General features: G+C 44.2%; 3 non-coding genes across 3 annotated transcripts; all 3 read left to right on the forward strand.

Moving 5' to 3' along the window:
• Positions 1-1,960: 1,960 nt before the first annotated feature.
• On the forward strand, positions 1,961-2,033 carry trnav-cac (transfer RNA valine (anticodon CAC)). Its single transcript has one exon. It is a non-coding gene; the product is annotated as a tRNA-Val (tRNA).
• A 237-nt stretch (positions 2,034-2,270) lies between these two features.
• trnav-aac (transfer RNA valine (anticodon AAC)) lies at positions 2,271-2,343 on the forward strand. Its single transcript has one exon. It is a non-coding gene; the product is annotated as a tRNA-Val (tRNA).
• A 4,641-nt stretch (positions 2,344-6,984) lies between these two features.
• Positions 6,985-7,057, forward strand: trnav-cac (transfer RNA valine (anticodon CAC)). The gene has a single exon. It is a non-coding gene; the product is annotated as a tRNA-Val (tRNA).
• Positions 7,058-8,653: the final 1,596 nt, after the last annotated feature.

The raw sequence follows: 8,653 nt of genomic DNA on the forward strand, positions 1-8,653 counted from the left end.
GTTTAGCGCTCGCAGTTGAGAGCATGGACTGTATGAAAGTTAAACTCTAACTCTAGTTGTGAGAAGTTCTTAGGAGTGTCTGGGTGTCAACCTCCTTTCCTGTTTTGCCTAGCGTTACTGAGTCTTCTACGTGCACCTCTCCAGCATGGACTGCTGGGGTAACCGTCTCATCCTGGATCGTCTAGCGCAGGGGTCTTCAACGTTTTTCAGGCCACGGACCCCCAAACTGATGGAGAGATGGAGCGGGGACCCCCTACTTATATATTATATAAAATTGTGTTTTATATTAAACTGGTCCTATGGTGCCATGTACAAAATTAACCTTGTTATTGTGCATTCAATACTAAGATATTCAAATAATACGTAGGTTCATATGTTCATGTTTTTATTTTAAACATGTGCAAGGTACAGTAAGTAAACTGTAAACATAACAGACATTTTTAAAACATAAATGTGGAAAGGAAAATTAGTGATGCTTGTTAGTGCCACTGGCATGCATAAACATACCTGCTATCTTGCATTAAATACTGAGAAAATTAGAAGTGGAAGAACAGCTCATCGGAATAGAAAAGGATCATATATACGCCTCAATCGGAATACAATTCTCTCTCGGTTTGGGGTGGGTGCGGCTATTTTTTAACCTAGAGATGGCATAAGCAGCTTAGTAGTTCGCAATTGGTCGGCCTATAGGCTACTTTTATGCACATCGACCGCTTTCAAGGAAAGTCGATTTTTTGCCTCATTCACGTCTTTCTTATCACTCTGCAGTCCGGTAACTTATCAACCCTGGCGAGTGACGTCAAGGTCTTTGGCGGAATATTTCTCTGCTTTCACTACGAATGGTAAAAATAAAAAAATAAAAAAAGACACACCGTGTGAAGATATATTTTCGTTTTTGCAAATAAGCGGTATAATAGAACGTCGCCGGTCATTATCGAAAGTAATACCGTTCAGGGCGAAGCAAGACACCTCCGCTTCGCGTCAGGGTCCGGTTCGCCCTGTCGGGGCTTATTTTTCAGATAATGACCGGCGTTCTGTACATTATCCGCTGACATAACAGCACTCTCTCTCTACCAACAGTCTTGGCTGCGCACTCTCATCCAAATACGTATTGGTTGCGGCGGTGAAAGGGGTAGGCCTAGATATAAAGACCAGACGAGAAACTGACGTTGCTTTGCTGTCCTCCTTCTTCTTAATTGAAGGAGCAGGCAGAGAAAAGCTCTCTCCTGCTGGGCTTTCATTAAAATCAAATACATCAAAATGTCACCAAAACTTGAAAGCCGACGGCCAGAATTAAATGAGAATTAAATGACCAAAATCGTGAGGACTAAGCTTGCGACCCGCACACACATGTGGCGCTCGCGCGGTCGTAGCTCATTGGCGCCACCTATTGATCATTATGTGCCAATGCACAGCCTCTCATTCAAATGACTTAGGGGTCATTTGACCCCTCTGTGGCGCTAGTAGTAAGTAAAAATGGCCCGGCGTTCCTAGTGTTAAATACACAATACACAGTGTGTTGGAATCATGTTAATGTGTATTTAAAGGCATTTCAATTTGTGGAAGAAATTGCGGGGGGGGGAATATAAAACAAATGTCTATCTACCAAAACTTTCGCGACCCCCCTGCAGTACCTCCGCGGACCCCCTAGGGGTCGCGGACCCCCTGTTGAAGACCTCTGGTCTAGCGTGCAATGGACGGTTCGTATCCAATTAGCCTGTCGTGGCGGGCTTTGGCCGCTGTCGTCACGTCTTTACAATTGAGGCCTAGCGTGCTTGCATTGTTCTCCGCGGTAGCAGATGGGCGAATGGATGTTTAGGATAATATGATTCAAATATGTATGATATAACCACTTACATTCACACCTGACCACTCTGACCCTGGTTCCATTAAATGTTGTGAACTAGACTGGACGGTTGATGACGGGATTCTGATGGGTTGCCAGATTCTCCTTATATGTGTTTTCGTAGTGTAGTGGTTATCACGTTCGCCTCACACGCGAAAGGTCCCTGGTTCGAAACCGGGCGGAAACAGCATTACTTTTTTGAGATCAACAAAGTTAATGTTTAAATTCTCCAGCTTTACTATCAAGCAGCTATTCGGGAAAAGTCTATCTGGAACAGAACCTTCAGCAGCGTCTACTTGGCACCACGCCACCTCTTCAACCGATAGCCTCGTCATATTATTAAGTGTTTAAACCTGCGCTGAAAACCTGTTCATGAGGGAGCTTCTGCTGACAAACTTTTCTAGGGTTTTGCTCAGTCTAACAGGTTTCCGTAGTGTAGTGGTTATCACGTTCGCCTAACACGCGAAAGGTCCCCGGTTCGAGACCGGGCGGAAACATGGTGAAAGTATTTGTATTTAGCGCTCGCAGTTGAGAGCATAGACTGTATGAAAGTTAAACTCTATCTCTAGTTGTGAGAAGTTCTTAGGAGTGTCTGGGTGTCAACCTCCTTTCCTGATTTGCCTAGCGTTACTGAGTCTTCTACGTGCACCTCTCTAGCATGGACTTCTGGGACTTTACAATTGAGGCCGAGCGTGCTAGCATTGTTCCCCGCTGTAGCAGATAGGATAATATGTTTCAAACATGTATGATATAACCACTTACATTTACACCTGACCACTCTGACCCTGGTTCCATTAAATGTTGTGAACGAGACTGGACGGTTGATGACGGGATTCTGATGGGTTGCCAGATTTACCGTGTATGTGTTTCCGTAGTGTAGTGGTTATCACGTACGCCTCACACGCGAAAGGTCACCGGTTCGAAATCGGGCGGAAACAGCATAACTGTTTTGAGGTATACAAAGTTAATGTTTATATTCTCCTGCTTTACTATGAAGTAGCTATTCGTGAAGAGTCTATCTTGAACAGAACCTTCAGCAGCGTCTACTTGGCACCACGCCACCTCTTGAACCGATAGCCTCGTCATATTATTAAGTATTTAAACCAACGCGGAAAAGCTGTTCATGCGGGAGCTTCTGATGACAACATTTTCTAGGTTTTTTTAAAACTCACAGGTTTCCTTAATATAGTGGTTATCACGTTCGCCTGACATGCAAAAGGTCCCCGGTTCGAAACCGAGCGGAAACAGAAAATTGTTTTGAGACATACAAAGTTAATGTTTAAATTCTCCTGCTTTACTATCAAGCAGCTATTCGAGCAAAGTCTTTCTGCAGCACAACCTTCAGCAGTGTCTACTGGGCACCACGCCACCTCTTCAACCGATAGCCTCGTCATATTATTAAGTATTTAAACCTGCGCGGAAAACCTGTTCATGCGGGTGCTTCTGATGACAATATTTTCTAGGGTTTTTTTCAATCTCACAGGTTTCAGTAGTGTAGTGGTTATCACGTTTGACTATCACGCGAAAGGTCCCAGGTTCGAGACCGGGCGGAAACTTGGTCAAAGTATTTGTATTTAGGGCTCACAGTTGAGAGCATAGACTGTATGAAAGTTAAACTCTAACTCTAGTTGTGAGAAGTTCATAGGAGTGTCTGGGTGTCAACCTCCTTTCCTGTTTTGCCTAGCGTTACTGAGTCTTCTACGTGCACCTCTCCAGCTTGGACTGCTGGGACTTTACAATTGAGGCCGAGCGTGCTAGCATTGTTCCTCGCTGTAGTAGATGGGCGAATGGATGTTTAGGATAATATGTTTCAAATATGTATGATATAACCACTTACATTCACACCTGACCACTCTGACCCTGGTTCCATTAAATGTTGTGAAAGGTCCCCGGTTCAAGACCGGGCGGAAACAGCATGACTTACAAATTTAAGTTTAAATTCTCCTGCTTTACTATCAAGCATCTATTCGGGAAAAGTCTGTCTGGAACAGGACCTTCAGCAGTGACGACTGGGCACCACGCCACCTCTTCAACCGATAGCCTCGTCATATTATTAAGTGTCTAAACCTGCGCTGAAAACCTGTTCCTGCGGGAGCTTATGATGACAACATTTTGATGACAAAATTTTCTAAGGTTTTGCCCAATCTAACAGGTTTCCGTAATATAGTGGTTATCACGTCGACTGACATGCAAAAGGTCCCCGGTTCGAAACCGAGCGGAAGCAGTTTCATTGTTTTGAGGTATACAAAGTTAATGTTTAAATTCTCCTGCTTTACTATCAAGCAGCTATTCGAGAAAAGTCTTTCTGGAACACAACCTTCAGCAGTGTCTACTGGGCACCAAGCCACCTCTTCAACCGATAGCCTCGTCATATTATTAAGTGTTTAAACCTGCGCTGAAAACCTGTTCATGCGGGAGCTTCTGATAACAATATTTTCTAGTTTTTTTTTCAAACTCTCAGGTTTCAGTAGTGTAGTGGTTATCACGTTTGACTAACACGCGAAAGGTCCCCGGTTCAAGACCGGGCGGAAACAGCATGACTTACAAATTTAATGTTTAAATTCTCCTGCTTTACTATCAAGCATCTATTCGGGAAAATTCTGTCTGGAACAGGACCTTCAGCAGTGACGACTGGGCACCACGCCACCTCTTCAACCGATAGCCTCGTCATATTATTAAGTGTTTAAACCTGCGCTGAAAACCTCTTCATGCGGGAGCTTCTGATGACAACATTTTGATGACAAAATTTTCTAAGGTTTTGCCCAATCTAACTGGTTTCCGTAATATAGTGGTTATCACGTTCGCCTGAGATGCAAAAGGTCCCCGGTTCGAAACCGAGCGGAAACAGTTTCATTGTTTTGAGATATACAAAGTTAATGTTTAAATTCTCCTGCTTTACTATCAAGCAGCTATTCGAGAAAAGTCTTTCTGCAACACAACCTTCAGCAGTGTCTACTGGGCACCACGCCACCTCTTCAACCGATAGCCTCGTCATATTATTAAGTATTTAAACCTGCGCGGAAAACCTGTTCATGCGGGTGCTTCTGATGACAATATTTTCTAGTTTTTTTTTTCAATCTCACAGGTTTCAGTAGTGTAGTGGTTATCACGTTTGACTATCACGCGAAAGGTCCCAGGTTTGAGACCGGGAGGAAACATGGTCAAAGTATTTGTATTTAGGGCTCGCAGTTGAGAGCATAGACTGTATGAAAGTTAAACTCTAACTCTAGTTGTGAGAAGTTCATAGGAGTGTCCTGGGTGTCAACCTCCTTTCCTGTTTTGCCTAGCGTTACTGAGTCTTCTACGTGCACCTCTCCAGCATGGACTGCTGGGGTAACCGTCTCATCCTGGATCGTCTAGCGCAGGGGTCTTCACGTTTTTTCAGGCCACGGACCCCCAAACTGATGGAGAGATGGAGCGGGGACCCCCTACTTATATATTATATAAAATTGTGTTTTATATTAAACTGGTCCTATGGTGCCATGTACAAAATTAACCTTGTTATTGTGCATTCAATACTAAGATATTCAAATAATACGTAGGTTCATATGTTCATGTTTTTATTTTAAACATGTGCAAGGTACAGTAAGTAAACTGTAAACATAACAGACATTTTTAAAACATAAATGTGGAAAGGAAATTAGTGATGCTTGTTAGTGCCACTGGCATGCATAAACATACCTGCTATCTTGCATTAAATACTGAGACAATTAGAAGTGGAAGAACAGCTCATCGGAATAGAAAAGGATCATAGATACGCCTCAATCGGAATACAATTCTCTCTCGGTTTGGGGTGGGTGCGGCTATTTTTTAACCTAGAGATGGCATAAGCAGCTTCAGTAGTTTGCAATTGGTCGGCCTATAGGCTACTTTTATGCACATCGACCGCTTTCAAGGAAAGTCGATTTTTTGCCTCATTCACGTCTTTCTTATCACTCTGCAGTCCGGTAACTTATCAACCCTGGCGAGGTGACGTCAAGGTCTTTGGCGGAATATTTCTCTGCTTTCACTACGAATGGTAAAAATAAAAAAAGACACACCGTGTGAAGATATATTTTCGTTTTTGCAAATAGCCGTGTAATAAGCGGTATAATAGAACGTCGCCGGTCATTATCGAAAGTAATACCCTTCAGGGCGAAGCAAGACACCTCCGCTTCGCGTCAGGGTCCGGTTCGCCCTGTCGGGGCTTATTTTTCAGATAATGACCGGCGTTCTGTACATTATCCGCTGACATAACAGCACTCTCTCTCTACCAACAGTCTTGGCTGCGCACTCTCATCCAAATACGTATTGGTTGCGGCGGTGAAAGGGGTAGGCCTAGATATAAAGACCAGACGAGAAACTGACGTTGCTTTGCTGTCCTCCTTCTTCTTAATTGAAGGAGCAGGCAGAGAAAAGCTCTCTCCTGCTGGGCTTTCATTAAATCAAATACATCAAAATGTCACCAAAACTTGAAAGCCGACGGCCAGAATTAAATGAGAATTAAATGACCAAAATCGTGAGGACTAAGCTTGCGACCCGCACACACATGTGGCGCTCGCGCGGTCGTAGCTCATTGGCGCCACCTATTGATCATTATGTGCCAATGCACAGCCTCTCATTCAAATGACTTAGGGGTCATTTGACCCCTCTGTGGCGCTAGTAGTAAGTAAAAATGGCCCGGCGTTCCTAGTGTTAAATACACAATACACAGTGTGTTGGAATCATGTTAATGTGTATTTAAAGGCATTTCAATTTGTGGAAGAAATTGCGGGGGGGGGAATATAAAACAAATGTCTATCTACCAAAACTTTCGCGACCCCCCTGCAGTACCTCCGCGGACCCCCTAGGGGTCGCGGACCCCCTGTTGAAGACCTCTGGTCTAGCGTGCAATGGACGGTTCGTATCCAATTAGCCTGTCGTGGCGGGCTTTGGCCGCTGTCGTCACGTCTTTACAATTGAGGCCTAGCGTGCTTGCATTGTTCTCCGCGGTAGCAGATGGGCGAATGGATGTTTAGGATAATATGATTCAAATATGTATGATATAACCACTTACATTCACACCTGACCACTCTGACCCTGGTTCCATTAAATGTTGTGAACTAGACTGGACGGTTGATGACGGGATTCTGATGGGTTGCCAGATTCTCCTTATATGTGTTTTCGTAGTGTAGTGGTTATCACGTTTGCCTCACACGCGAAAGGTCCCTGGTTCGAAACCGGGCGGAAACAGCATTACTTTTTTGAGATCAACAAAGTTAATGTTTAAATTCTCCAGCTTTACTATCAAGCGCTATTCGGGAAAAGTCTATCTGGAACAGAACCTTCAGCAGCGTCTACTTGGCACCACGCCACCTCTTCAACCGATAGCCTCGTCAGTATTATTAATGTGTTTAACCCTGCGCTGAAACCTGTTCATGCGGGAGCTTCTGCTGACAAACCTTTTCTAGGGTTTTGCTCGTCAACAGGTTTGCGTATGTAGGTAGTGGTTATCACGTTCGCTAACACGAGAAAGGTCCCCGGTTCGAGACCGGGCGGAACATGGTGAAAGTATTTGTATTTTAGCGCTCGCTAGTGAGAGCATAGACTGTATGAAGTTAAAACTCTATCTATAGTTGTGAGAAGTTCTTAGGAGTGTCTGGGTGTCAACTCCTTTCCTGATTTGCCTAGCGTTACTGAGTCTTCTACGTGCACCTCTCTAGCATGGACTTCTGGGACTTTACAATTGAGTCCGAGCGTCGCTAGCATTTTCCCCGCTGTAGCAGATAGGATAGTATGTTTCAAAACATGTATTGATATAACCACTTACATTCACACCTGACCACTCTGACCCTGGTTCCATTAAATGTTGTGAACGAGACTGGACGGTTGATGACGGGATTCTGATGGGTTGCCAGATATACCGTGTTTGTGTTTCCGTAGTGTAATGGTTATCACGTTCGCCTCTCACGCGAAAGGTCCCCGGTTCGAAATCGGGCGGAAACAGCAAAACGGTTTTGAGGTATACAAAGTTAATGTTTATTCTCCTGCCTTTACTATCAAGTAGCTATTTCGTGAAGAGTCTATCTTGAACAGAACCTTCAGCAGCGTCTACTTGGCACCACGCCACCTCTTGAACCGATAGCCTCGTCATATTATTAAGTATTTAAACCTGCGCGGAAAACCTGTTCATGCGGGAGCTTCTGATGACAACATTTTCTAGTTTTTTTTTAAATCTCACAGGTTTCCTTAATATAGTGGTTATCACGTTCGACTGACATGCAAACAGGTCCCCGGTTCGAAACACGAGCCGGAAACCGAAAATTGTTTGAGATATACAAAGTTATGTTTAAAATTCTCCTGCTTTCCTATCAAGCAGCTATTCGAGCAAAGTCTTCTGCAACACAACCTTCAGCCGTGTCTACGGGCACCCACGCCACCTCTTCAACCACATAGCCTCGATATTATTAAGTATTTAAACCTGCGCGGGAAAACCTGTTCATGCGGGGTGCTTCTGATGACAATTTTTTCTAGGTTTTTTTCAATCTCACAGGTTTCAGTAGTGTAGTGTTATCACGTTTTGGACTATCACGCGGAAAGGTCCCAGGTTCGAGGAACCGGGGAGGAAACATGGTCAAAGTATTTGTATTTTAGCGGCTCGCAGTTGAAGAGCATAGGACTGTGATGAAAGTTAAACTCTACTCTAGTTGTGGAGAAGTTCATAGGAGTGTCCTGGGTGTCAACCTCCTTTCCTGTTTTGCCCTAGCGTTACTGAGTCTTCTACGTGCACCTCTCCAGCATAGGGATGCGGGGTAAACGTCTCATCCTGGATCGTCTAGCGTGCAATGG

Source organism: Gadus chalcogrammus, unplaced genomic scaffold, assembly GCF_026213295.1.
Source record: "Gadus chalcogrammus isolate NIFS_2021 unplaced genomic scaffold, NIFS_Gcha_1.0 GACHA080, whole genome shotgun sequence".
NCBI lineage: Eukaryota > Metazoa > Chordata > Actinopteri > Gadiformes > Gadidae > Gadus > Gadus chalcogrammus.